General features: G+C 43.8%; 20 non-coding genes across 20 annotated transcripts; all 20 read left to right on the plus strand.

The window, feature by feature from the left end:
* The first annotated feature begins 568 nt into the window (after window positions 1-568).
* Window positions 569-641, plus strand: TRNAV-AAC (transfer RNA valine (anticodon AAC)). The gene has a single exon. It is a non-coding gene; the product is annotated as a tRNA-Val (tRNA).
* An 86-nt stretch (window positions 642-727) lies between these two features.
* Window positions 728-800, plus strand: TRNAV-CAC (transfer RNA valine (anticodon CAC)). The gene has a single exon. It is a non-coding gene; the product is annotated as a tRNA-Val (tRNA).
* A 415-nt stretch (window positions 801-1,215) lies between these two features.
* TRNAV-UAC (transfer RNA valine (anticodon UAC)) lies at window positions 1,216-1,288 on the plus strand. The gene has a single exon. It is a non-coding gene; the product is annotated as a tRNA-Val (tRNA).
* A 224-nt stretch (window positions 1,289-1,512) lies between these two features.
* On the plus strand, window positions 1,513-1,585 carry TRNAV-AAC (transfer RNA valine (anticodon AAC)). Its single transcript has one exon. It is a non-coding gene; the product is annotated as a tRNA-Val (tRNA).
* A 574-nt stretch (window positions 1,586-2,159) lies between these two features.
* On the plus strand, window positions 2,160-2,232 carry TRNAV-UAC (transfer RNA valine (anticodon UAC)). Its single transcript has one exon. It is a non-coding gene; the product is annotated as a tRNA-Val (tRNA).
* A 224-nt stretch (window positions 2,233-2,456) lies between these two features.
* On the plus strand, window positions 2,457-2,529 carry TRNAV-AAC (transfer RNA valine (anticodon AAC)). The gene has a single exon. It is a non-coding gene; the product is annotated as a tRNA-Val (tRNA).
* A 2,931-nt stretch (window positions 2,530-5,460) lies between these two features.
* Window positions 5,461-5,533, plus strand: TRNAV-UAC (transfer RNA valine (anticodon UAC)). Its single transcript has one exon. It is a non-coding gene; the product is annotated as a tRNA-Val (tRNA).
* A 224-nt stretch (window positions 5,534-5,757) lies between these two features.
* Window positions 5,758-5,830, plus strand: TRNAV-AAC (transfer RNA valine (anticodon AAC)). Its single transcript has one exon. It is a non-coding gene; the product is annotated as a tRNA-Val (tRNA).
* Window positions 5,831-6,404: 574 nt separating this feature from the next.
* On the plus strand, window positions 6,405-6,477 carry TRNAI-UAU (transfer RNA isoleucine (anticodon UAU)). Its single transcript has one exon. It is a non-coding gene; the product is annotated as a tRNA-Ile (tRNA).
* Window positions 6,478-6,700: 223 nt separating this feature from the next.
* TRNAV-AAC (transfer RNA valine (anticodon AAC)) lies at window positions 6,701-6,773 on the plus strand. Its single transcript has one exon. It is a non-coding gene; the product is annotated as a tRNA-Val (tRNA).
* Window positions 6,774-12,358: 5,585 nt separating this feature from the next.
* On the plus strand, window positions 12,359-12,432 carry TRNAV-AAC (transfer RNA valine (anticodon AAC)). Its single transcript has one exon. It is a non-coding gene; the product is annotated as a tRNA-Val (tRNA).
* Window positions 12,433-12,518: 86 nt separating this feature from the next.
* TRNAV-CAC (transfer RNA valine (anticodon CAC)) lies at window positions 12,519-12,591 on the plus strand. Its single transcript has one exon. It is a non-coding gene; the product is annotated as a tRNA-Val (tRNA).
* A 415-nt stretch (window positions 12,592-13,006) lies between these two features.
* TRNAI-UAU (transfer RNA isoleucine (anticodon UAU)) lies at window positions 13,007-13,079 on the plus strand. Its single transcript has one exon. It is a non-coding gene; the product is annotated as a tRNA-Ile (tRNA).
* Window positions 13,080-13,302: 223 nt separating this feature from the next.
* TRNAV-AAC (transfer RNA valine (anticodon AAC)) lies at window positions 13,303-13,375 on the plus strand. Its single transcript has one exon. It is a non-coding gene; the product is annotated as a tRNA-Val (tRNA).
* Window positions 13,376-21,750: 8,375 nt separating this feature from the next.
* TRNAV-CAC (transfer RNA valine (anticodon CAC)) lies at window positions 21,751-21,823 on the plus strand. Its single transcript has one exon. It is a non-coding gene; the product is annotated as a tRNA-Val (tRNA).
* Window positions 21,824-22,238: 415 nt separating this feature from the next.
* TRNAV-UAC (transfer RNA valine (anticodon UAC)) lies at window positions 22,239-22,311 on the plus strand. The gene has a single exon. It is a non-coding gene; the product is annotated as a tRNA-Val (tRNA).
* Window positions 22,312-22,535: 224 nt separating this feature from the next.
* TRNAV-AAC (transfer RNA valine (anticodon AAC)) lies at window positions 22,536-22,608 on the plus strand. The gene has a single exon. It is a non-coding gene; the product is annotated as a tRNA-Val (tRNA).
* A 574-nt stretch (window positions 22,609-23,182) lies between these two features.
* On the plus strand, window positions 23,183-23,255 carry TRNAV-UAC (transfer RNA valine (anticodon UAC)). The gene has a single exon. It is a non-coding gene; the product is annotated as a tRNA-Val (tRNA).
* Window positions 23,256-23,479: 224 nt separating this feature from the next.
* Window positions 23,480-23,552, plus strand: TRNAV-GAC (transfer RNA valine (anticodon GAC)). Its single transcript has one exon. It is a non-coding gene; the product is annotated as a tRNA-Val (tRNA).
* An 855-nt stretch (window positions 23,553-24,407) lies between these two features.
* Window positions 24,408-24,480, plus strand: TRNAV-AAC (transfer RNA valine (anticodon AAC)). The gene has a single exon. It is a non-coding gene; the product is annotated as a tRNA-Val (tRNA).
* Window positions 24,481-26,673: the final 2,193 nt, after the last annotated feature.

The following is a 26,673-nucleotide window of genomic DNA, read 5'->3' on the forward strand; positions in this document are numbered from 1 at the left end:
TCTCGCACAAGGCTATAGAATAATCATAGAATCATAGAATAATCATAGAATCATAGAATAATCATAGAATGGTAGAGTTGGAAGGGACCTCCTGGGTCATCTGGTCCAACCCCCTGCTCAAAGCAGGATTCACTAGATCATCTCAGACAGATGTCTGTCCAGCCTCTGTTTGAAGACGTCCATTGAAGGGGAACTCACCACCTCTCGTGGCAGCCTGTTCCACTCATTAATCACCCTAACTGTCAAAAAGTTTTTTCTAATATCTAATCTGTGTCTCCTCCCATTTAGTTTCATCCCATTGCTTCTAGTCTTTCCTTGTGCAAATGAGAATAAAGATGATCCTTCTACAATGTGACAGCCCTTGACATATTTGTAGACAGCTATTGGTTTGGGCAGCATAATTTTCACCCATTTGATTCACAATGGCCTGACAAATGAACGCATGTTCCCTGGTTGAAAAATGCCCTTTGTCCTGTTTTTAAACATTGAGGTAAACCTGTTGGCTTTGGGTGGATGATTTTGTTCAATTGCATTTAGGTATGTGTGAATGTCTTTGGTAGTACCGTGAGTTTCTGTAGTGTAGCGGTTATCACGTTCACCTAACACGTGAAAGGTCCACAGTTCAAAACTGGGCAGAAACATAATTTAATAGTTTGCTATCAAAGCGTTTGCCTTTCAGTCCTTGATCTTGATTGCATGCCGTGACCACAGAAGCTTTTCCCGTCTAGTTTCTGTAGTGTAGCGGTTATCACGTTCGCCTCACACGCGAAAAGTCCCCGGTTCGATACCGGGCAGAAACATATGATTTATTCTTTATTTCCAAATGCAAGATTATATTGTTGGTTTGAGCAGCATTTTTTTCACCGCTACGATTTCTACGTGAGTTTTCTTTTGACAACAGTGTGTGGTTTTGACAGTTGATAGGTTATCACAATTCAAGTAACACCTGAGAGTTTTAGGGTGCAAAACTAGGCATCTACGTGCTTTTTCTCTTTCTTTTTGGCTTTTGGACAAAGGCATGAGAATGCTTTGTCCAAAATGTTTTTTTCCATGCAAATCCAGCTCAGCTACGTTTAAACCAGAATCACGTTAGCCTGACAAGTGAAAAGTTCCCTCTTTGAAAGATGCAAGTTTTGCTTTTCAGATGATGCCATTACTCTGTTTCCACTTTTGCTCTTGATTGCTTGATGTGAACATTTCACTCCTTTTCATGAAGTTTCTGTAGTGTAGTGGTTATCACGTTCGCTTTACACGCGAAAGGTCCCTGGTTCGACACCGGGCAGAAACATGTGTTTGTGAGCATTTTTTCTTGCACAAGGCTATACTGTTGGTTTGGGCAGCATGATTTTCACCCATTTGATTCACAATGGCCTGACAAATGAACGCATGTTCCCTGGTTGAAAAATGCCCTTTGTCCTGTTTTTAAACATTGAGGTAAACCTGTTGGCTTTGGGTGGCTGATTTTGTTCAATTGCCTTTAGGTATGTGTGAATGTCTTTGGCAGTACCGTGAGTTTCTGTAGTGTAGCGGTTATCACGTTCACCTAACATGCGAAAGGTCCCCAGTTCGAAACTAGGCAGAAACATAATTTTATTGTTTGCTATCAAAGCGTTTGCCTTTCGGTCCTTGATCTTGATTGCATGCCGTGACCACAGAAGCTTGCTCCGTCTAGTCTGTGTTTTGTAGCGGTTATCACGTTCGCCTCACACGCGAAAGGTCCCCGGTTTGATACCGGGCAGAAACATGTGATTAATTCTTTATTTCCAAATGCAAGATTATATTGTTGGTTTGAGCAGCATTTTTTTCACCGCTACGATTTCTACGTGAGTTTGCTTTTGACAACAGTGTGTGGTTTTGACAGTTGATAGGTTATCACAATTCAAGTAACACCTGAGAGTTTTAGGGTGCAAAACTAGGCATCTACGTGCTTTTTCTCTTTCTTTTTGGCTTTTGGACAAAGGCATGAGAATGCTTTGTCCAAAATGTTTTTTTCCATGCAAATCCAGCTCAGCTACGTTTAAACCAGAATCACGTTAGCCTGACAAGTGAAAAGTTCCCACATTGAAAGATGCAAGTTTTGCTTTTCAGATGATGCCATTACTCTGTTTCCACTTTTGCTCTTGATTGCTTGATGTGAACATTTCACTCCTTTTAATTAAGTTTCTGTAGTGTAGTGGTTATCACGTTCGCTTTACACGCGAAAGGTCCCTGGTTCGACACCGGGCAGAAACATGTGTTTGTGAGCATTTTCTCTCACACAAGGCTATACTGTTGGTTTGGGCAGCATTATTTTCACCCATTTGATTCACAATGGCCTGACAAATGAACGCATGTTCCCTGGTTGAAAAATGCCCTTTGTCCTGTTTTTAAACATTGAGGTAAACTTGTTAGCTTTGGGTGCATGAGTTTGTTCAATTTCATTTAGGTATGTGTGAATGTCTTTGGTAGTACCGTGAGTTTCTGTAGTGTAGCGGTTATCACGTTCGCCTAACACGCGAAAGGTCCCCAGTTCGAAACTGGGCAGAAACATAATTTTATTGTTTGTTATAAAAGCGTTTGCCTTTCGGTCCTTGATCTTGATTGCATGCCGTGACCACAGAAGCTTTTTTCCGTGTAGTTTCTGTAGTGTAGCGGTTATCACGTTTGCCTCACACGAGAAAGGTCCTCAGTTCGATACCGGGCAGAAACATGTGATTTATTCTTTATTTCCAAATGCAAGATTATATTGTTGGTTTGAGCAGCATTTTTTTCACCGCTACGATTTCTACGTGAGTTTGCTTTTGACAACAGTGTGTGGTTTTGACAGTTGATAGGTTATCACAATTCAAGTAACACCTGAGAGTTTTAGGGTGCAAAACTAGGCATCTACGTGCTTTTTCTCTTTCTTTTTGGCTTTTGGACAAAGGCATGAGAATGCTTTGTCCAAAATGTTTTTTTCCATGCAAATCCAGCTCAGCTACGTTTAAACCAGAATCACGTTAGCCTGACAAGTGAAAAGTTCCCTCTTTGAAAGATGCAAGTTTTGCTTTTCAGATGATGCCATTACTCTGTTTCCACTTTTGCTCTTGATTGCTTGACGTGAACATTTCACTCCTTTTCATGAAGTTTCTGTAGTGTAGTGGTTATCATGTTCGCTTTACATGCGAAAGGTCCGAGGTTTGACACCGGGCAGAAACATGTGTTTGTGAGTATTTTTTCCTCACACAAGGCTATACTGTTGGTTTGGGCAGCATGATTTTCACCCATTTGATTCACGATGGCCTGACAAATGAACGCATGTTCCCAGGTTGAAAAATGCCCTTTGTCCTGTTTTTAAACATTGAGGTAAACTTGTTGGCTTTGGGTGGATGATTTTGTTCAATTGCATTTAGGTATGTGTGAATGTCTTTGATAGTACCGTGAGTTTCTGTAGTGTAGCGGTTATCACGTTCTCCTCACACACGAAAGGTCCCCACTTCGATACCGGGCAGAAACATGTGATTTATTCTTTATTTCCAAATGCAAGATTATATTGTTGGTTTGAGCAGCATTTTTTTCACCGCTACGATTTCTACGTGAGTTTGCTTTTGACAACAGTGTGTGGTTTTGACAGTTGATAGGTTATCACAATTCAAGTAGCACCTGAGAGTTTTAGGGTGCAAAACTAGGCATCTACGTGCTTTTTCTCTTTCTTTTTGGCTTTTGGACAAAGGCATGAGAATGCTTTGTCCAAAATGTTTTTTTCCATGCAAATCCAGCTCAGCTACGTTTAAACCAGAATCACGTTAGCCTGACAAGTGAAAAGTTCTCTCTTTGAAAGATGCAAGTTTTGCTTTTCAGATGATGCCATTACTCTGGTTCCACTTTTGCTCTTGATTGCTTGACGTGAACATTTCACTCCTTTTCATGAAGTTTCTGTAGTGTAGTGGTTATCATGTTCGCTTTACATGCGAAAGGTCTGAGGTTCGACACCGGGCAGAAACATGTGTTTGTGAGCATTTTTTCTCACACAAGGCTATACTGTTGGTTTGGGCAGCATGATTTTCACCCATTTGATTCACGATGGCCTGACAAATGAACGCATGTTCCCTGGTTGAAAAATGCCCTTTGTCCTGTTTTTAAACATTGAGGTAAACTTGTTGGCTTTGGGTGGATGATTTTGTTCAATTGCATTTAGGTATGTGTGAATGTCTTTGATAGTACCGTGAGTTTCTGTAGTGTAGCGGTTATCACGTTCTCCTCACACGCGCAAGGTCCCCACTTCGATACCGGGCAGAAACATGTGATTTATTCTTTATTTCCAAATGCAAGATTATATTGTTGGTTTGAGCAGCATTTTTTTCACCGCTACGATTTCTACGTGAGTTTGCTTTTGACAACAGTGTGTGGTTTTGACAGTTGATAGGTTATCACAATTCAAGTAGCACCTGAGAGTTTTAGGGTGCAAAACTAGGCATCTACGTGCTTTTTCTCTTTCTTTTTGGCTTTTGGACAAAGGCATGAGAATGCTTTGTCCAAAATGTTTTTTTCCATGCAAATCCAGCTCAGCTACGTTTAAACCAGAATCACGTTAGCCTGACAAGTGAAAAGTTCCCTCATTGAAAGATGCAAGTTTTGCTTTTCAGATGATGCCATTACTCTGTTTCCACTTTTGCTCTTGATTGCTTGACGTGAACATTTCACTCCTTTTCGTGAAGTTTCTGTAGTGTAGTGGTTATCACGTTTGCTTTACAGGCGAAAGGTCCCCAGTTCGAAACCTGGCAGAAACATGTGTTTGTGAGCATTTTTTCTCACACAAGGCTATACTGTTGGTTTGGGCAGCATGATTTTCACCCATTTGATTCACAATGGCCTGACAAATGAACGCATGTTCCCTGGTTGAAAAATGCCCCTTGTCCTGTTTTTAAACATTGAGGTAAACTTGTTGGCTTTGGGTGGATGATTTTGTTCAATTGCATTTAGGTATGTGTGAATGTCTTTGATAGTACCGTGAGTTTCTGTAGTGTAGCGGTTATCACGTTCTCCTCACACGCGAAAGGTCCCCACTTCGATACCGGGCAGAAACATGTGATTTATTCTTTATTTCCAAATGCAAGATTATATTGTTGGTTTGAGCAGCATTTTTTTCACCGCTACGATTTCTACGTGAGTTTGCTTTTGACAACAGTGTGTGGTTTTGACAGTTGATAGGTTATCACAATTCAAGTAACACCTGAGAGTTTTAGGGTGCAAAACTAGGCATCTACGTGCTTTTTCTCTTTCTTTTTGGCTTTTGGACAAAGGCATGAGAATGCTTTGTCCAAAATGTTTTTTTCCATGCAAATCCAGCTCAGCTACGTTTAAACCAGAATCACGTTAGCCTGACAAGTGAAAAGTTCCCTCATTGAAAGATGCAAGTTTTGCTTTTCAGATAATGCCATTACTCTGTTTCCACTTTTGCTCTTGATTGCTTGACGTGAACATTTCACTCCTTTTAATGAAGTTTCTGTAGTGTAGTGGTTATCATGTTCGCTTTACACGCGAAAGGTCCCTGTTTCGACATCGGGCAGAAACATGTGTTTGTGAGCATTTTTTCTCACACAAGGCTATACTGTTGGTTTGGGCAGCATGATTTTCACCCATTTGATTCACAATGGCCTGACAAATGAACGCATGTTCCCTGGTTGAAAAATGCCCTTTGTCCTGTTTTTAAACATTGAGATAAACCTGTTGGCTTTGGGTGGATGATTTTGTTCAATTGCATTTAGGTATGCGTGAATGTCTTTGGTAGTACCATGAGTTTCTGTAGTGTAGCGGTTATCACGTTCGCTTAACACTCGAAAGGTCCCCAGTTCAAAACTGGGCAGAAACATAATTTTATTGTTTGCTATCAAAACGTTTGCCTTTCGGTCCTTGATCTTGATTGCATGCCGTGACCACAGAAGCTTTCTCCGTCTAGTTTGTGTCTTGTAGCGGTTATCACGTTCGCTTCACACGCGAAAGGTCCCCGGTTCGATACCGGGCAGAAACATGTGATTTACTCTTTATTTCCAAATGCAAGATTATATTGTTGGTTTGAGCAGCATTTTTTTCACCGCTACGATTTCTGCGTGAGTTTGCTTTTGACAACAGTGTGTGGTTTTGACAGTTGATAGGTTATCACAATTCAAGTAACACCTGAGAGTTTTAGGGTGCAAAACTAGGCATCTACGTGCTTTTTCTCTTTCTTTTTGGCTTTTGGACAAAGGCATGAGAATGCTTTGTCCAAAATGTTTTTTTCCATGCAAATCCAGCTCAGCTACGTTTAAATCAGAATCACGTTAGCCTGACAAGTGAAAAGTTCCCTCATTGAAAGATGCAAGTTTTGCTTTTCAGATGATGCCATTACTCTGTTTCCACTTTTGCTCTTGATTGCTTGATGTGAACATTTCACTCCTTTTCATGAAGTTTCTGTAGTGTAGTGGTTATCACGCTCGCTTTATACGCGAAAGGTCCCCAGTTCGACACCGGGCAGAAACATGTGTTTGTGAGCATTTTTTCTCACACAAGGCTATACTGTTGGTTTGGGCAGCATGATTTTCACCCATTTGATTCAAATGGCCTGACAAATGAACGCATGTTCCCTGGTTGAAAAATGCCTTTTGTCCTGTTTTTAAACATTGAGGTAAACCTGTTGGCTTTGGGTGGATGATTTTGTTCAATTGCATTTAGGTATGTGTGAATGTCTTTGGTAGTACCGTGAGTTTCTGTAGTGTAGCGGTTATCACGTTCGCCTAACACGCGTAAGGTCCCCAGTTCGAAACTGGGCAGAAACATAATTTTATTGTTTGCTATCAAAGCGTTTGCCTTTCGGTCCTTGATCTTGATTGCATGCCGTGACTAGTGTTGAGCCACCCCCGTAGTGTTCGAGTTCGGTTCGGTTCGTCGAACACCTTCGAACACCGTTAAAACCAATGGCAGGCAAACAAAAACACATAGAAACACATGGAAAACACCTTCAAAGGTGTCCAAAAGCTGACAAACTGCTCAGAAGACACAACTAACACATGGAAAAGTGACAAGTACATATAGTCATGCGAAAAGAAAAGAGGTGGAGGAGTAAAAGAAGGGGGAGACACAGATATAGGCATGTCATGCCCTTCTAAAATCCAAAAAGTGAGAAGCCGAGACTTGCCATACAGACCACGGTTGGCAAGTTAGAACTGTAAGATTCACTACGTGAACCACTGGTGTTTTGTGGAAAAGCACATGTACACCGCGTTCCAAATTATTATGCAAAAAGTGTTTAGGAGTGATAAGGGAAGAATTTGTTTGTTTGTCAGTTAAACTCATTGATGGTGATGTGTGTCAGGGCTCTTTATATCACTGTAAGCAATTGCAGACACCTGTGCTAATTAGTTTGGCAGGTGTGTCCAATGAAAGGCAAGACTACTTAAGAAGGCTCTCTCACATTATTAAGCAGCCTACATTTTCTGCCAAAATGGGAAAGAAAAAGGATGTGTCGGCTGCTGAGAAGCAACAAATTGTGGAGTGTTTAGGTCAAGGCATGACTACAATCAACATTGTGCGATGATCAGGATGAAGTGTCTTGGCAATCAAGAAGTATGTAGCTGATTCACAGTACACACGTGTGCGTGCTGATAAGGGCAAATTGAGGACTCTTTCCTACAGGCAATTACGTCAGGTTGAAAGAGCAGCGGCAAAAAAGCCTTGTCATAGCAGCAGACAAGTTTTTGAAGCTGCTTGTGCCTCCAACGTCCCCCGAACAACAAGATGCAGGGTCCTTCAGAGGTTTGCAGCTGTGCATATGCCATCCTGTCGACCTCCTCTATCCACTTCACACAAGCAGAAACGGCTCCAGTGGGCCAAACATTACATGAAGACTGATTTCAAAACTGTTTTGTTCACGGATGAGTGCCGTGCAGCGCTCGATGGTCCAGATGAATGGAGTGGAGGATGGCTTGTTGATGGACACCCCACGCAAACACGGCTACAGCGCCAACAAGGAGGAGGTGGAGTAATGTTTTGGGCTGGAATCATGGGGAGAGAGATTGTCGGCCCCTTTAGGATCCCTGAAGGCGCTAAAGATGAACTCCATAATGTATGTGGATTTTCTCAAACAGCACTTCCTGCCATGGTTCAAGAAGAAGAACCGTGTATTTCACAGCAAGATCATTTTTCTGCATGATAATGCACCATCTCATGCTGCACATAAAACATCTGCATCTCTGGCTGATATGGGCATAAAAGGGGACAAACTTATGGTGTGACCCCCATGCTCCCCTGACCTCTACCCCATTCAGAACCTTTGGAGCATCATTAAAAGGAGTGTCTATGATGGCGGGAGGCAGTTCACATCTAAGCAACAGCTCTGGGAGGGTATTCTGTCCTCATGCAAAACAATTGAAGCAGAAACCATCCAAAACCTGACAAATTCAATGGACGAGAGAGTTCAGAAGCTCCTTTCGAACAAGGGGTCCTATGTGAAAATGTAACATCACCTAGAATAAAGTTTTGAGTTGAAAACTGTTTGATTTCAGTTTCTAACAACCTGCTAATGCTTATAATTTCAAAAATGACCATTTTTTTGGTCTTTATTAAAATGAAAAGGTTGATCGAAAAGTTTGGGGGATCTAAGAGTGTGGCAACCCAGTAGTCATGATTACTTCGAATTCTGACAATATGAGGGTCATGCTGCAGGTAGTGCAGCAAGAAGGCACTTATGTGTCTTGCGCATCTCGGAGCCCCAAAATTATTTTCCGGGCTAGATGCAGCTAAAAATTATTTTTAATTTTAAATCTGGTGAAGCTTATTATAGATGGCCTAATAGGATCAGTGCTGCACACTGCTACAAAGCCCAAATTATTTTCCAGTCAAGATACAGATAAACATGATTAGTAATTTGAAAGCTTAAAACGGTTGGTAGGGTGATTTTAACCAATCATCAAGCTTTTACTCTCCCCAGGATGACACAAGGGTAGAAAAGTCGTTTCGGATCCATGATTTGTTCATCTTTATGAACGTGAGTCTGTCTACATTATCAGTGGAGAGCCGCGTGCGCTTATCTGTCAGCACACCACCAGCAGCGCTGAACACACGTTCAGACAGAACGCTGGCTGCGGGGCATGACAAGATCTCCAAGGCGTAAGTGGCTAGCTCCGGCCATTTATCCAGATTGGAAGCCCAAAAAGAGCAAGGGTCCAGTGACACAGTCGTGGCTTCAATGTTTACTTGGAGATACTCCTGTACCATCGTCTCTAGGCGTTGACTATGTGTCAGACTTCTTGTCTCCTGTGGCCTTGCAAAGGATGGGCTAAAAAAGTGGTGAAATGATTCCGCAAAATTGATGTTACCAGCAGATACTGTGGTTCTGTTACGGTTTGAGTGCTGAACACTTGACGGTCCCACGGTTGGCAAGTTGGAACTGTGAGATTCACTACGTGCACCACTGGTATTTTGTGGAAAAGCACATGTAAGATTCTGCAACAGTCTCTGCTGATACTCCTGCATGCGTGCATCCCTTTCTATGGCAGGAATAATTTCTGCAAATTTACTTTTGTACCGGGGATCTAACAGTGTGGCAACCCAGTAGTCAGGATTATTTCTAATTCTCACAATTCGAGGGTCATGTTGCAGGTAGTGCAGCAAGAAGGCACTCATGTGTGTTGCGCATCCAGGAGCACCAAGTCCCTGTTGTGTTGGTGGCGAGGTAACAATCATGCTTCCTTCCTCTGTCCTCTCCCCCCAACCTCGCACAACAGAAATGTGATCAAGGTCTCCCTCATCTGATGAGTCTTCCATCAGTTCGTCCTCCACTTCTTCCTGGGCTCCTGCACCTTCCTCACTAGTTTGGCTGCTACCATGCGCCCTGGTAAAACCATCTCCCCCACCCTCACATGCCTGCCGCCTTGGTGCTGCCGACCGTCTGGACCTTGCAGATGTTAGCCCTTCCGCATACAACTCCTCCTCCTCTACTTCCTCCACCTCCTCTTGTGCCACCACCTGACTCCGAATTCTGTTTAACATGTGCTCCAGCATGTAAATCACCGGAATAGTCATGCTGATAATGGCATCGTCAGCACTAAACATCTTCGTCGCCATTTCAAAACTGTGCAGAAGGGTGCATAGGTTCCTGATCTGAGACCACTCCTCCAGCGTGATTTGCCCCACCTCTGAATCTCGTTGGCCCAGGCTATACGTCAGAACGTATTGCACCAGGGCTTGTCGGTGCTGCCACAGTCGCTGCAACATGTGCAGAGTTGAATTCCACCGGGTAGGCACATCGCATTTTAGCCGGTGAAGTGGCAGGCCCAACGACTTCTGTAGAGATGTAAGTCGCTGAGCTGCGTAATGCGAACGGCGGAAGTGAGCACACAGCGACCGTGCCCTCTGCAGAAGGCCATCTAGTCTGGGATAGTGGGCTAAAAATTGCTGGACAACCAGGTTCAACACGAGAGCCATACAAGGCACGTGTGTGACATTGCCACGGCGAAGGGCCGCACCCAGGTTTGCAGTATTGTCGCACACGGCCTTCCCTGGTTTCAGGTCCAGTGGAGACAACCATTCATGAAATTGGTTCTCCAGAGCTGACCACAACTCCTCAGCTGTGTGACTCACATTTCCCAGACATTTCAATGTAAAAACCGCCTGATGACGTTGAGCCCTACTGCCAGCATAGTAAGGAGGTGTGCAGGATCCCTTCTGCGCAGTTAGAAAGCTTGTGGCATGACCAGACAGGCTTTGGGTGCAGGTGGAAGACCGAGAGGAGGTTGAGGAGGCAGAAGCAGTGGAGGAACTTTGACATAAAGAGGATTGACGCACAACTCGTGGGGACGGCAAGACTTGGACAGCAGCCCCTTGTCCTGCTGTCACCATAGTTACCCAGTGCCCAGTCAGCGACATGTAACGCCCCTGTCCATGCCTACTCGTCCAAGTGTCTGTGGTGAAATGCACCCTGTCACACACAGAGTTTCTCAAAGAAGCGGTGATGTTGTGTGCGACATGCTGGTGGAGCGCAGGCACACCTTTCTTTGAGAAGTAGTGCCGACTGGGCATCTGGTACTGGGGCACTGCGACGGACATAAGGTCTCGAAAATCCTCTGTGTCCACCAGGCGGAAAGGCAGCATTTCTGTAGCCAAGAGCTTGCAGATGGTGAAATTCAACCTCTTAGCTTTCTCATGGCTAGGAGGAAATGGTCTTTTACTTGTCCACATCTGAGGGACCGAGGGCTGGCTATTGTGCTTAGACGGGGTTGATAAGGGTGTCCCCGGCAAACTGCCGGTCTGTGAGGAAGATGCAGGCGGACATGTTAGGTTGCCTTGATCCAAAGGTGGTGCTATCGATGTCGGACAGCGCTCAACACCAGCTGGTGTTACCACCTCCAAAGAAAATGATGACCTGCCAATCACGCTGGCTGTTGCGGGTAAAGAGGTGGCAGGTCTGCGCCCCAAAACAGGTGTGACTGCTGTCCCCCCAGTCACAGAGGATGAAGAGGCCGCGGATGCACAAGATATGGCAGACGGTGATTGGCCCGGCCGGCTAGGCCGCATTGTAGCACACTGAGCTTCCCACTGCAACTTATGCTTCATGTCCATGTGCCGGTTCATGCATGAAGTACTCAAACTATGTATTTTTTGGCCTCTACTTAGCTTTTGCTGACAAATGTTACAGATAACACGAGTTGGGTCATCTTTATCGATCTGAAAAAATGCCCAGGCTATGCAAGGCTTAGCACCCATGCGACCTGAAGAGCCACCACGACTTGTGGTGAGAGGCAGAGTTGTGTTTGAGGATGCAGTTGTTGACGTGCTTCCAGTACTACGTCTCTGTCCAGGAAGGCGCAACCTGACCTCGTCGTCACTAGCATCTTCCTCCACCTCCTCTGCTGACCTCATCTCTTGGCTGACTGTGGGTTGACAGTAAGTGGGATCTCCGACCTCATCATCATCACCCTGTGCGTTATCACACCCATCGTCCTCAGAGCCAACCTGTTCCTGCCCTGACAAAAAACTAAAGTTGTCACTCCAATCAGGTATTTGAGTCTTATCATCGTCTTCCTCATTGTCTCCACCAACAGGAGTTACAGTTTGGGAATGAGGGTCTACATTATGGTCAGAACCTTCTGCGTCTGGTCCTGGATCCGACTCATAAAGATTCTGGGCATCAGTGCAGATCATTTCCTCGTCTGGATTCACAGAAGCGCTGGAGTCGACCTCTGATTCCCAGGCTATAGTATGAGTAAACAGCTCTGCAGACTCAACCATCTGTTCTACCTCATACTCAGACGGGCAGCTGGAGATTTGGGAGCTGTGAGGAAGCAAGTGCGATTTGGGTGACACCTTTGAGGACTGGAGTATCTGTGATGTTGAAGTTGATGTGGAGGAGAGCCCACTTAAAGGAGCACTCTGTAGTGTAGCGGTTATCACGTTCGCCTAACACGCGAAAGGTCCCCAGTTCGAAACTGGGCAGAAACATAATTTTATTGTTTGCTATCAAAGCGTTTGCCTTTCGGTCCTTGATCTTGATTGCATGCCGTGACCACAGAAGCTTTTTCCGTCTAGTTTCTGTAGTGTAGCGGTTATCACGTTCACCTCACACGCGAAAGGTCCCCGGTTCGATACCGGCCAGAAACATGTGATTTATTCTTTATTTCCAAATGCAAGATTATATTGTTGGTTTGAGCAGCATTTTTTTCACCGCTACGATTTCTACGTGAGTTTGCTTTTGACAACAGTGTGTGGTTTTGACAGTTGATAGGTTATCACAATTCAAGTAACACCTGAGAGTTTTAGGGTGCAAAACTAGGCATCTACGTGCTTTTTCTCTTTCTTTTTGGCTTTTGGACAAAGGCATGAGAATGCTTTGTCCAAAATGTTTTTTTCCATGCAAATCCAGCTCAGCTACGTTTAAACCAGAATCACGTTAGCCTGACAAGTGAAAAGTTCCCTCATTGAAAGATGCAAGTTTTGCTTTTCAGATGATGCCATTACTCTGTTTCCACTTTTGCTCTTGATTGCTTGATGTGAACATTTCACTCCTTTTCATGAAGTTTCTGTAGTGTAGTGGTTATCACGCTCGCTTTATACGCGAAAGGTCCCCGGTTTGACACTGGGCAGAAACATGTGTTTGTGAGCATTTTTTCTCACACAAGGCTATACTGTTGGTTTGGGCAGCATGATTTTCACCCATTTGATTCAAATGGCCTGACAAATGAACGCATGTTCCCTGGTTGAAAAATGCCTTTTGTCCTGTTTTTAAACATTGAGGTAAACCTGTTGGCTTTGGGTGGATGATTTTGTTCAATTGCATTTAGGTATGTGTGAATGTCTTTGGTAGTACCGTGAGTTTCTGTAGTGTAGCGGTTATCACGTTCGCCTAACACGCGAAAGGTCCCCAGTTCGAAACTGGGCAGAAACATAATTTTATTGTTTGCTATCAAAGCGTTTGCCTTTCGGTCCTTGATCTTGATTGCATGCCGTGACTAGTGTTGAGCCACCCCCGTAGTGTTCGAGTTCGGTTCGGTTCGTCGAACACCTTCGAACACCGTTAAAACCAATGGCAGGCAAACAAAAACACATAGAAACACATAGAAAACACCTTCAAAGGTGTCCAAAAGCTGACAAACTGCTCAGAAGACACAACTAACACATGGAAAAGTGACAAGTACATATAGTCATGCGAAAAGAAAAGAGGTGGAGGAGTAAAAGGAGGGGGAGACACAGATATAGGCATGTCATGCCCTTCTAAAATCCAAAAAGTGAGAAGCCGAGACTTGCCATACAGACCATGGTTGGCAAGTTAGAACTGTAAGATTCACTACGTGAACCACTGGTGTTTTGTGGAAAAGCACATGTACACCGCGTTCCAAATTATTATGCAAAAAGTGTTTAGGAGTGATAAGGGAAGAATTTGTTTGTTTGTCAGTTAAACTCATTGATGGTGATGTGTGTCAGGGCTCTTTATATCACTGTAAGCAATTGCAGACACCTGTGCTTATTAGTTTGGCAGGTGTGTCCAATGAAAGGCAAGACTACTTAAGAAGGCTCTCTCACATTATTAAGCAGCCTACATTTTCTGCCAAAATGGGAAAGAAAAAGGATGTGTCGGCTGCTGAGAAGCAACAAATTGTGGAGTGTTTAGGTCAAGGCATGACTACAATCAACATTGTGCGATGATCAGGATGAAGTGTCTTGGCAATCAAGAAGTATGTAGCTGATTCACAGTACACACGTGTGCATGCTGATAAGGGCAAATTGAGGACTCTTTCCTACAGGCAATTACGTCAGGTTGAAACAGCAGTGGCAAAAAAGCCTTGTCATAGCAGCAGACAAGTTTTTGAAGCTGCTGGTGCCTCCAACGTCCCCCGAACAACAAGATGCAGGGTCCTTCAGAGGTTTGCAGCTGTGCATATGCCATCCTGTCGACCTCCTCTATCCACTTCACACAAGCAGAAACGGCTCCAGTGGGCCAAACATTACATGAAGACTGATTTCAAAACTGTTTTGTTCACGGATGAGTGCCGTGCAGCGCTCGATGGTCTAGATGAATGGAGTGGAGGATGGCTGGTTGATGGACACCCCACGCAAACACGGCTACAGCGCCAACAAGGAGGAGGTGGAGTAATGTTTTGGGCTGGAATCATGGGGAGAGAGATTGTCGGCCCCTTTAGGATCCCTGAAGGCGCTAAAGATGAACTCCATAATGTATGTGGATTTTCTCAAACCACTTCCTGCCATGGTTCAAGAAGAAGAACCGTGTATTTCACAGCAAGATCATTTTTCTGCATGATAATGCACCATCTCATGCTGCACATAAAACATCTGCATCTCTGGCTGATATGGGCATAAAAGGGGACAAATTTATGGTGTGACCCCCATGCTCCCCTGACCTCTACCCCATTCAGAACCTTTGGAGCATCATTAAAAGGAGTGTCTATGATGGCGGGAGGCAGTTCACATCTAAGCAACAGCTCTGGGAGGGTATTCTGTCCTCATGCAAAACAATTGAAGCAGAAACCATCCAAAACCTGACAAATTCAATGGACGAGAGAGTTCAGAAGCTCCTTTCGAACAAGGGGTCCTATGTGAAAATGTAACATCACCTAGAATAAAGTTTTGAGTTGAAAACTGTTTGATTTCAGTTTCTAACAACCTGCTAATGCTTATAATTTCAAAAATGACCATTTTTTTGGTCTTTATTAAAATGAAAAGGTTGATCGAAAAGTTTGGGGGATCTAAGAGTGTGGCAACCCAGTAGTCATGATTACTTCGAATTCTGACAATATGAGGGTCATGCTGCAGGTAGTGCAGCAAGAAGGCACTTATGTGTCTTGCGCATCTCGGAGCCCCAAAATTATTTTCCGGGCTAGATGCAGCTAAAAATTATTTTTAATTTTAAATCTGGTGAAGCTTATTATAGATGGCCTAATAGGATCAGTGCTGCACACTGCTACAAAGCCCAAATTATTTTCCAGTCAAGATACAGATAAACATGATTAGTAATTTGAAAGCTTAAAACGGTTGGTAGGGTGATTTTAACCAATCATCAAGCTTTTACTCTCCCCAGGATGACACAGGGGTAGAAAAGTCGTTTCGGATCCATGATTTGTTCATCTTTATGAACGTGAGTCTGTCTACATTATCAGTGGAGAGCCGCGTGCGCTTATCTGTCAGCACACCACCAGCAGCGCTGAACACACGTTCAGACAGAACGCTGGCTGCGGGGCATGACAAGATCTCCAAGGCGTAAGTGGCTAGCTCCGGCCATTTATCCAGATTGGAAGCCCAAAAAGAGCAAGGGTCCAGTGACACAGTCGTGGCTTCAATGTTTACTTGGAGATACTCCTGTACCATCGTCTCTAGGCGTTGACTATGTGTCAGACTTCTTGTCTCCTGTGGCCTTGCAAAGGATGGGCTAAAAAAGTGGTGAAATGATTCCGCAAAATTGATGTTACCAGCAGATACTGTGGTTCTGTTACGGTTTGAGTGCTGAACACTTGACGGTCCCACGGTTGGCAAGTTGGAACTGTGAGATTCACTACGTGCACCACTGGTATTTTGTGGAAAAGCACATGTAAGATTCTGCAACAGTCTCTGCTGATACTCCTGCATGCGTGCATCCCTTTCTATGGCAGGAATAATTTCTGCAAATTTACTTTTGTACCGGGGATCTAACAGTGTGGCAACCCAGTAGTCAGGATTATTTCTAATTCTCACAATTCGAGGGTCATGTTGCAGGTAGTGCAGCAAGAAGGCACTCATGTGTCTTGCGCATCCAGGAGCACCAAGTCCCTGTTGTGTTGGTGGCGAGGTAACAATCATGCTTCCTTCCTCTGTCCTCTCCCCCCAACCTCGCACAACAGAAATGTGATCAAGGTCTCCCTCATCTGATGAGTCTTCCATCAGTTCGTCCTCCACTTCTTCCTGGGCTCCTGCACCTTCCTCACTAGTTTGGCTGCTACCATGCGCCCTGGTAAAACCATCTCCCCCACCCTCACATGCCTGCCGCCTTGGTGCTGCCGACCGTCTGGACCTTGCAGATGTTAGCCCTTCCGCATACAACTCCTCCTCCTCTACTTCCTCCACCTCCTCTTGTGCCACCACCTGACTCCAAATTCTGTTTAACATGTGCTCCAGCATGTAAATCACCGGAATAGTCATGCTGATAATGGCATCGTCAGCACTAAACATCTTCGTCGCCATTTCAAAACTGTGCAGAAGGGTGCATAGGTTCCTGATCTGAGACCACTCCTCCAGCGTGATTTGCCCCACCTCTGAATCTCGTTGGCCCAGGCTATACGTCAGAACGTATTGCACCAGGGCTTGTCGGTGCTGCCACAGTCGCTGCAACATGTGCAGAGTTGAATTCCACCGGGTAGGCACATCGCATTTTAGCCGGTGAAGTGGCAGGCCCAACGACTTCTGTAGAGATGTAAGTCACTGAGCTGCGGGATGCGAACGGCGGAAGTGAGCACACAGCGACCGTGCCCTCTGCAGAAGGCCATCTAGTCTGGGATAGTGGGCTAAAAATTGCTGGACAACCAGGTTCAACACGTAAGCCATACAAGGCACGTGTGTGACATTGCCCCGGCGAAGGGCCGCACCCAGGTTTGCAGCATTGTCGCACACGGCCTTCCCTGGTTTCAGGTCCAGTGGAGACAACCATTCATGAAATTGGTTCTCCAGAGCTGACCACAACTCCTCAGCTGTGTGACTCACATTTCCCAGACATTTCAATGTAAAAACCGCCTGATGACGTTGAGCCCTACTGCCAGCATAGTAAGGAGGTGTGCAGGATCCCTTCTGCGCAGTTAGAAAGCTTGTGGCATGACCAGACAGGCTTTGGGTGCAGGTGGAAGACCGAGAGGAGGTTAAGGAGGCAGAAGCAGTGGAGGAACTTTGACATAAAGAGGATTGACGCACAACTCGTGGAGACGGCAAGACTTGGACAGCAGCCCCTTGTCCTGCTGTCACCATAGTTACCCAGTGCCCAGTCAGCGACATGTAACGCCCCTGTCCATGCCTACTCATCCAAGTGTCTGTGGTGAAATGCACCCTGTCACACACAGAGTTTCTCAAAGAAGCGGTGATGTTGTGTGCGACATGCTGGTGGAGCGCAGGCACACCTTTCTTTGAGAAGTAGTGCCGACTGGGCATCTGGTACTGGGGCACTGCGACGGACATAAGGTCTCGAAAATCCTCTGTGTCCACCAGGCGGAAAGGCAGCATTTCTGTAGCCAAGAGCTTGCAGATGGTGAAATTCAACCTCTTAGCTTTCTCATGGCTAGGAGGAAATGGTCTTTTACTTGTCCACATCTGAGGGACCGAGGGCTGGCTATTGTGCTTAGACGGGGTTGATAAGGGTGTCCCCGGCAAACTGCCGGTCTGTGAGGAAGATGCAGGCGGACATGTTAGGTTGCCTTGATCCAAAGGTGGTGCTATCGATGTCGGACAGCGCTCAACACCAGCTGGTGTTACCACCTCCAAAGAAAATGATGACCTGCCAATCACGCTGGCTGTTGCGGGTAAAGAGGTGGCAGGTCTGCGCCCCAAAACAGGTGTGACTGCTGTCCCCCCAGTCACAGAGGATGAAGAGGCCGCGGATGCACAAGATATGGCAGACGGTGATTGGCCCAGCCGGCTAGGCCGCATTGTAGCACACTGAGCTTCCCACTGCAACTTATGCTTCATATCCATGTGCCGGTTCATGCATGAAGTACTCAAACTATGTATTTTTTGGCCTCTACTTAGCTTTTGCTGACAAATGTTACAGATAACACGAGTTGGGTCATCTTTATCGATCTGAAAAAATGCCCAGGCTATGCAAGGCTTAGCACCCATGCGACCTGAAGAGCCACCACGACTTGTGGTGAGAGGCAGAGTTGTGTTTGAGGATGCAGTTGTTGACGTGCTTCCAGTACTACGTCTCTGTCCAGGAAGGCGCAACCTGACCTCGTCGTCACTAGCATCTTCCTCCACCTCCTCTGCTGACCTCATCTCTTGGCTGACTGTGGGTTGACAGTAAGTGTGATCTCCGACCTCATCATCATCACCCTGTGCGTTATCACACCCATCGTCCTCAGAGCCAACCTGTTCCTGCCCTGACAAAAAACTAAAGTTGTCGCTCCAATCAGGTATTTGAGTCTTATCATCGTCTTCCTCATTGTCTCCACCAACAGGAGTTACAGTTTGGGAATGAGGGTCTACATTATGGTCAGAACCTTCTGCGTCTGGTCCTGGATCCGACTCATAAAGATTCTGGGCATCAGTGCAGATCATTTCCTCGTCTGGATTCACAGAAGCGCTGGAGTCGACCTCTGATTCCCAGGCTATAGTATGAGTAAACAGCTCTGCAGACTCAACCATCTGTTCTACCTCATACTCAGACGGGCAGCTGGAGATTTGGGAGCTGTGAGGAAGCAAGTGCGATTTGGGTGACACCTTTGAGGACTGGAGTATTTGTGATGTTGAAGTTGATGTGGAGGAGAGCCCACTTAAAGGAGCACTTGATATCCGTTGAAGCACCTGCTGTTTTTGTGCCTCATCTGGAATTTGTAGCGATTGGCGTGGCCGTAAGAAAGGGATCTTATCACATTGTCCGCTAAAAGAAGTAGACATTTTAGTTTGGCTGGAAGATGGTCTTTCTTCTGCACCTACCCCACGGACACAACCTTTTTTCCCCTTCCCAACACGCCTATTCCCCTTTCCACCAGCAGCAGGCCTTTTTCCACTCATTTTGGTGGTTAACTAATTCACAACTCTGGAGTTGTTTGCACAAAAAAACAATGGATGGTAACCGAGCAGAGCTGAGTGGCCAAACTGTGGTATTAGGCCAAAACTATTGGCTGGGCTAGATGCAGAAAAAAATTATTTTTAATTTGCAACCTGATGGAGGTCAGTATAGATGGACTAATAGAACAAGTCCCACACGCTGCTAGAAGCCCAAATATTTTTTCAGAGATAAATGAAGAAAAAAATTATTTTTAATTTGCAACCTGATGGAGGTCAGTATAGATGGACTAATAGACCAAGTCCCACACACTGCTAGAAGCCCAAATATTTTTTCAGAGCTAGATGCAGAAAAAAATTATTTTTAATTTGCAACCTGATGGAGGTCAGTATAGATGGACTAATAGACCAAGTCCCACACACTGCTAGAAGCCCAAATATTTTTTCAGAGCTAGATGCAGAAAAAAATTATTTTTAATTTGCAACCTGATGGAGGTCAGTATAGATGGACTAATAGACCAAGTCCCACACACCGCTAGAAGCCCAAATATTTTTTCAGAGCTAGATGCAGAAATTTTTTTTATTCAATTTGCAACCTGATGGAGGTCAGTATAGATGGACTAATAGACCAAGTCCCACACACTGCTAGAAGCCCAAATATTTTTTCAGAGCTAGATGCAGAAATTTTTTTTATTCAATTTGCAACCTGATGGAGGTCAGTATAGATGGACTAATAGACCAAGTCCCACACACTGCTAGAAGCCCAAATATTTTTTCAGAGCTAGATGCAGAAAAAAATTATTTTTAATTTGCAACCTGATGGAGGTCAGTATAGCTAGACTAATAGACCAAGTCCCACACACTGCTAGAAGCCCAAATATTTTTTCAGAGCTACATGCAGAAAAAAATTATTTTTAATTTGCAACCTGATGGAGGTCAGTATAGATGGACTAATAGAACAAGTCCCACACGCTGCTAGAAGCCCAAATATTTTTTCAGAGATAAATGAAGAAAAAAATTATTTTTAATTTGCAACCTGATGGAGGTCAGTATAGATGGACTAATAGACCAAGTCCCACACACTGCTAGAAGCCCAAATATTTTTTCAGAGCTAGATGAAGAAAAAAATTATTTTTAATTTGCAACCTGATGGAGGTCAGTATAGATGGACTAATAGACCAAGTCCCACACACTGCTAGAAGCCCAAATATTTTTTCAGAGCTAGATGCAGAAAAAAATTATTTTTAATTTGCAACCTGATGGAGGTCAGTATAGATGGACTAATAGAACAAGTCCCACACACTGCTAGAAGCCCAAATATTTTTTCAGAGATAAATGAAGAAAAAAATTATTTTTAATTTGCAACCTGATGGAGGTCAGTATAGATGGACTAATAGAACAAGTCCCACACGCTGCTAGAAGCCCAAATATTTTTTCAGAGATAAATGAAGAAAAAAATTATTTTTAATTTGCAACCTGATGGAGGTCAGTATAGATGGACTAATAGACCAAGTCCCACACACCGCTAGAAGCCCAAATATTTTTTCAGAGCTAGATGCAGAAAAAAATTATATTCAGTTTGCAACCTGATGGAGGTCAGTATAGATGGACTAATAGAATGATGCTATGCCCAAAAGATTTTACTTCACTAGGTGCAGTAAAAAAATTGGTATTCTATACACAGGTGGTATATCTTGCAACACAGATAGGCTACTCCACTGACTAACACACTCTGCAATAGGCCAAAAAGGATTAGCTTTGCTAGATTCAGCCAAATGCTTTGAAAAAAAACTTGCACAGCACTGGCACAGACCTGCCTGGCAAAAACTGATAGGAACTGATGTAACCTAGTCCTGAAAAGGACTCCAATTACAATTAGTCTTTACTCCCACAATCTATCTATTTAAGAGCACAGACCTGCCTGATAAAAGTCGTAGGAAATGCTGTAACCTAGTCCTTAAAAGGACTGCAATCACAACTATTCCCTACTCCCAAGCTATCTGTATATTTGTGCGAAAATTGGCTTGAAATTAACAAGGTATAGCGCACACAGCAACAGCGGTGCCATCTAACACGCAGCTGCAGCAGTGAGAAAATGGTGGCGACGGGGAAAATGGCTTGGTCTTATAGGGCAAGGACATGTGACATACACTGCCAATCACACATGCCTTTGCTTGTGTGAAAAAAAGCACTTCGCTCCGTGTGTGCGCTGCTGATAGGCTGACAGATTGCACCTCCCCACTGCAAATGCGGGAAAGAGAAAAAAAAATGGAGATCTTCATTGTTCCTGCAGAGATCCATCCCCTGCCCCTACCCCCGCCCCGCTGTACACTCAAACTGCGTATTAACATTAATTTTCATCATTACTGAGAAAAAATCCAGTTATGATTTTGGTGCACGAACAGTTATCGAACATAACCTCGAACAGCCGAATTTTTCTCAAATTGTTCGTGTTCGCCGACCGGCTCGAACACCGCCCAAAACAGCTCGAATTTGAGATTGGCGAACAGTTCGAGTAGAACAACGCTCATCTCTAGCCGTGACCACAAAAGCTTTTTCTGTCTAGTTTCTGTAGTGTAGCGGTTATCATGTTCGCCTCACACTCGAAAGGTCCCCGGTTTGATACCGGGCAGAAACATGTGATTTATTCTTTATTTCCAAATGCAAGATTATATTGTTGGTTTGAGCAGCATTTTTTTCACCGCTACGATTTCTACGTGAGTTTGCTTTTGACAACAGTCTGTGGTTTTGACAGTTGATAGGTTATCACAATTCAAGTAACACCTGAGAGTTTTAGGGTGCAAAACTAGGCATCTACGTGCTTTTTCTCTTTCTTTTTGGCTTTTGGACAAAGGCATGAGAATGCTTTGTCCAAAATGTTTTTTTCCATGCAAATCAAGCTCAGCTACGTTTAAACCAGAATCACGTTAGCCTGACAAGTGAAAAGTTCCCTCATTGAAAGATGCAAGTTTTGTTTTTCAGATGATGCCATTACTCTGTTTCCACTTTTGCTCTTGATTGCTTGACGTGAACATTTCACTCCTTTTCATGAAGTTTCTGTAGTGTAGTGGTTATCACGTTCGCTTTACACGCGAAAGGTCCCTGGTTCGACACCGGACAGAAACATGTGTTTGTGAGCATTTTTTCTCACACAAGGCTATACTGTTGGTTTGGACAGCATGATTTTCACCCATTTGATTCACAATGGCCTGACAAATGAACGCCTGTTCCCTGTTTGAAAAATGCCCTTTGTCCTGTTTTTAAACATTGAGGTAAACCTGTTGGCTTTGGGTGGATGATTTTGTTCAATTGCATTTAGGTATGTGTGAATGTCTTTGGTAGTACCGTGAGTTTCTGTAGTGTAGCAGTTATCACGTTCGCCTAACACGTGAAAGGTCCCCAGATCGAAACTGGGCAGAAACATAATTTTATTGTTTGCTATCAAAGCGTTTGCCTTTCGGTCCTTGATCTTGATTGCATGCCGTGACCACAGAAGCTTTTTCCATCTAGTTTCTGTAGTGTATCGGTTATCACGTTTGCCTCACACGCGAAAGGTCCCCGGTTTGATACCGGGCAGAAATATGTGATTTATTCTTTATTTCCAAATGCAAGATTATATTGTTGGTTTGAGCAGCATTTTTTTCACCGCTACGATTTCTACGTGAGTTTGCTTTTGACAACAGTGTGTGGTTTTGACAGTTGATAGGTTATCACAATTCAAGTAACACCTGAGAGTTTTAGGGTGCAAAACTAGGCATCTACGTGCTTTTTCTCTTTCTTTTTGGCTTTTGGACAAAGGCATGAGAATGCTTTGTCCAAAATGTTTTTTTCCATGCAAATCCAGCTCAGCTACGTTTAAACCAGAATCACGTTAGCCTGACAAGTGAAAAGTTCCCTCATTGAAAGATGCAAGTTTTGCTTTTCAGATGATGCCATTACTCTGTTTCCACTTTTGCTCTTCATTGCTTGACGTGAATATTTCACTTCTTTTCATGAAGTTTCTGTAGTGTAGTGGTTATCACGTTCGCTTTACACGCGAAAGGTCACCAGTTCGACACTGGGCAGAAACTTGTGTTTGTGAGCATTTTTTCTCACACAAGGCTCTACTGTTGGTTTGGGCAGCATGATTTTCACCCATTTGATTCACAATGGCCTGACAAATGAACGCATGTTCCCTGGTTGAAAAATGCCCTTTGTCCTGTTTTTAAACATTGAGGTAAACCTGTTGGCTTTGGGTGGATGATTTTGTTCAATTGCATTTAGGTATGTGTGAATGTCTTTGGTAGTACCATGAGTTTCTGTAGTGTAGCGGTTATCACGTTTGCCTGACATGCGAAAGGTCCCCAGTTCGAAACTGGGCAGAAACATAATTTTATTGTTTGCTATCAAAGCGTTTGCCTTTCGGTCCTTGATCTTGATTGCATGCCGTGACCGCAGAAGCTTTTCCCGTCTAGTTTCTGTAGTTTAGCGGTTATCACGTTTGCCTCACACGCGAAAGGTCCCCGAATTGATACCGGGCAGAAACATGTGATTTATTCTTTATTTCCAAATGCAAGATTATATTGTTGGTTTGAGCAGCATTTTTTTCACCGCTACGATTTCTACGTGAGTTTGCTTTCAACAACAGTGTGTGGTTTTGACAGTTGATAGGTTATCACAATTCAAGTAACACCTGAGAGTTTTAGGGTGCAAAACTAGGCATCTACGTGCTTTTTCTCTTTCTTTTTGGCTTTTGGACAAAGGCATGAGAATGCTTTGTCCAAAATGTTTTTTCCATGCAAATCCAGCTCAGCTACGTTTAAACCAGAATCACGTTAGCCTGACAAGTGAAAAGTTCCCTCATTGAAAGATGCAAGTTTTGCTTTTCAGATGATGCCATTACTCTGTTTCCACTTTTGCTCTTGATTGCTTGACGTGAACATTTCACTCCTTTTCATGAAGATTCTGTAGTGTAGTGCTTATCACGTTTGCTTTACACGCGAAAGGTCCCCGTTTCGACACCGGGAATAAACATGTGTTTGTGAGCATTTTTTCTCAAACAAGACTATACTGTTGGTTTGGGCAGCATGATTTTCACCCATTTGATTCACAATGGCCTGACAAATGAATGCATGTTCTCTGGTTGAAAAATGCCCTTTGTCCTGTTTTTAAACATTGAGGTAAACCTGTTGGCTTTGGGTCGATGATTTAGGTATGTGTGAATGTCTTTGGTAGTACTGTGAGTTTCTGTAGTGTAGCGGTTATCACGTTTGCCTAACACGCGAAAGGTCCCCAGTTCGAAACTGGGCAGAAACATAATTTTATTGTTTGCTATCAAAGCGTTTGCGTTTCGGTCCTTGATCTTGATTGCATGCCGTGAACACAGATGCTTTTCCCATCTAGTTTCTGTAGTGTAGCGGTTATCACGTTCGCCTCACACGCGAAAGGTCCCCGGTCCGATACCGGGCATTTTTTTTCACCGCTACGATTTCTACGTGAGTTTGCTTTTGACAACAGTGTGTGGTTTTGACAGTTGATAGGTTATCACAATTCAAGTAACACCTGAGAGTTTTAGGGTGCAAAACTAAGCATCTACGTGCTTTTTCTCTTTCTTTTTGGCTTTTGGACAAAGGCATGAGAATGCTTTGTCCAAAATGTTTTTTTTCCATGCAAATCCAGCTCAGCTACGTTTAAACCAGAATCACGTTAGCCTGACAAGTGAAAAGTTCCCTCATTGAAAGATGCAAGTTTTGCTTTTCAGATGATGCCATTAGAGATGAGCGTTGTTCTACTCGAACTGTTCGCCAATCTCAAATTCGAGCTGTTTTGGGCGGTGTTCGAGCCGTTCGGCGAACACGAACAATTTGAGAAAAATTCGGCTGTTCGAGGTTATGTTCGATAACTGTTCATGCACCAAAATCATAACTGGATTTTTTCTCAGTAATGATGAAAATTAATGTTAATACGCAGTTTGAGTGTACAGCGGGGTGGGGGAAGGGGCAGGGGATGGATCTCTGCAGGAACAATGAAGATCTCCATTTTTTTTTCTCTTTCCCGCATTTGCAGTGGGGAGGTGCAATCTGTCAGCCTATCAGCAGCGCACACACAGAGCGAAGTGCTTTTTTTCACACAAGCAAGGGCATGTGTCATTGGCAGTGTATGTCACATGTCCTTGCCCTATAAGACCAAGCCATTTTCCCCGTCGCCACCATTTGCTCACTGCTGCAGCTGCGTGTTAGACGGCACCGCTGTTGCTGTGTGCGCTATACCTTGTTAATTTCAAGCCAATTTTCGCACAAATATACAGATAGCTTGGGAGTAGGGAATAGTTGTGATTGCAGTCCTTTTCAGGACTAGGTTACATCAGTTCCTATCAGTTTTTGCCAGGCAGGTCTGTGCCAGTGCTGTGCTAGTTTTTTTCACAGCATTTGGCTGAATCTAGCAAAGCTAATCCTTTTTGGCCTATTGCAGAGTGTGTTAGTCAGTGGAGTAGCCTATCTGTGTTGCAAGATATAACACCTGTGTATAGAATACCAATTTTTTTACTGCACCTAGTGAAGTAAAATCTTTTGGGCATAGCATCATTCTATTAGTCCATCTATACTGACCTCCATCAGGTTGCAAACTGAATATAATTTTTTTCTGCATCTAGCTCTGAAAAAATATTTGGGCTTCTAGCAGTGTGTGGGACTTGGTCTATTAGTCCATCTATACTGACCTCCATCAGGTTGCAAATTAAAAATAATTTTTTTCTTCATTTAGCTCTGAAAAAATATTTGGGCTTCTAGCAGTGTGTGGGACTTGTTCTATTAGTCCATCTATACTGACCTCCATCAGGTTGCAAATTAAAAATAATTTTTTTCTGCATGTAGCTCTGAAAAAATATTTGGGCTTCTAGTAGTGTGTGGGACTTGGTCTATTAGTCCATCTATACTGACCTCCATCAGGTTGCAAATTAAAAATAATTTTTTTCTGCATCTAGCTCTGAAAAAATATTTGGGCTTCTAGCAGTGTGTGGGACTTGGTCTATTAGTCCATCTATACTGACCTCCATCAGGTTGTAAATTAAAAATAATTTTTTTCTGCATCTAGCTCTGAAAAAATATTTGGGCTTCTAGCAGTGTGTGGGACTTGGTCTATTAGTCCATCTATACTGACCTCCATCAGGTTGAAAATTAAAAATAATTTTTTTCTTCATTTAGCTCTGAAAAAATATTTGGGCTTCTAGCAGTGTGTGGGACTTGTTCTATTAGTCCTTCTATACTGACCTCCAGCAGGTTGCAAATTGAATATAATTTTTTTCTGCATCTAGCTCTGAAAAAATAGTTGGGCTTCTAGCGGTGTGTGGGACTTGGTCTATTAGTCCATCTATACTGACCTCCATCAGGTTGCAAATTAAAAATAATTGTTTTCTGCATCTAGCTCTGAAAAAATATTTGGGCTTCTAGCGATGTGTGGGACTTGGTCTATTAGTCCATCTATACTGACCTCCATCAGGTTGCAAATTAA

Source organism: Phyllobates terribilis, unplaced genomic scaffold (assembly GCF_046119375.1).
Source record: "Phyllobates terribilis strain yellow unplaced genomic scaffold, ASM4611937v1 Scaffold_3__8_contigs__length_932513732, whole genome shotgun sequence".
Classification (NCBI taxonomy): domain Eukaryota; kingdom Metazoa; phylum Chordata; class Amphibia; order Anura; family Dendrobatidae; genus Phyllobates; species Phyllobates terribilis.